Source organism: Alosa alosa, chromosome 18 (genome assembly GCF_017589495.1).
Source record: "Alosa alosa isolate M-15738 ecotype Scorff River chromosome 18, AALO_Geno_1.1, whole genome shotgun sequence".
NCBI lineage: Eukaryota > Metazoa > Chordata > Actinopteri > Clupeiformes > Clupeidae > Alosa > Alosa alosa.
Window position 1 is genome coordinate 20,575,416 of NC_063206.1, and position 1,260 is coordinate 20,576,675.

Here is a 1,260-nt window from a genome sequence, read left to right on the forward strand (position 1 = left end):
GCAGGGATGAGGGGGTGAAGTTGTCATAAGATAAGAGGAGGCTTGCTTCATTGAAATTCCATCCATCTACTATCCTGCATCTCTCAGCCTTCACATACCTGTAAGAGAAAGAGAGAGAGAGAAAGAGAGACAGAGAGAGAGATAAAGAGAGAGAGGGAGAGAGAGAGAGACATAGAGACTGAGGGGAGAGTGATGCCTCTCCTCTCCAGCAGATGCTGATTAATTCACAATGTGAGAGGCACATTTTAACAAATTACCCCTCCACACACACACACACTCCACACACACACACACACACAGACACACACACATACACACACACACACACACACACACACACACACACACATAGACACACAGTCACCATTCCCTTTTCCCATTTAACCCATCCACCTACACACACACACTTTCAAAAGTACTTGGGCTAAAATGTTATCCTACAAAAATTTGCATATATTGTTAAGCACTACACACACACACACACACACACACACACACACACACACACACACACACACACACCATCTGATCATGAAGAGTAACATATTAATCAATTCCATAAATCCAGGTTATATATTTATCTAAAGCAGGCACCTCTTGTCAGAGTGATAAAATATGTCTTTGCCAGTAATTTGATTCATTCAGCAATCAATTTCTCCACTGGCATAGAAGAGCTATGATACATGTGTCTGACTACTTGCTGCCAGGGATGTTTTCGAGAGAGTTATTGATTCACTGTGCTACCATCTCTCAGCATGGGATGGAGGACTTAAAGAACCTTCATGTGCAACAGGGTGTGTATGTGTGTGTGTGTGTGGGGGGAGGGGTAATGAGTGACAGTGGCTTTGAACAAAGACAGACGTGAAACATTATCAACAGGGACAGGGCAATCTGTCCTTTACAAACTCAAAGCATTTATGAGGTAACTGAGACCCACTGATGGAGACTGATATCTCTGTTTATGTATAAGATGGAGAAAATATATTTGGTTGAAGGGATAGATAGAGAGTGAGAGAGAGAGAGAGAGGGAAAGAGAGAGAGAGAGATTGAAAGAAATACTGTCAGTGGACTTCAGTTGATGGTCCCCTGATAAAAATGATTGCAGTCTTCCATCTAAGCAGTTGTTGAAATATTCATTTGAAAGAAACTGTCCACATGGAAAACAGGTTTTCTGCATTATGTCATGAAAAATACATGTCTGCTCTGCAGGAGATGTGGTGTTTCTACATACACCTCAGATTGCTTACATGTGATTCCAGA

At 41.8% G+C, this 1,260-nt stretch overlaps 1 protein-coding gene across 4 annotated transcripts in view; it reads left to right on the forward strand.

The window, feature by feature from the left end:
* The window catches only part of rasgrp3 (RAS guanyl releasing protein 3 (calcium and DAG-regulated)), a 36,365-nt gene that overhangs the window by 7,906 nt on the left and 27,199 nt on the right, over window positions 1–1,260 (forward strand). The window lies entirely within an intron of this gene.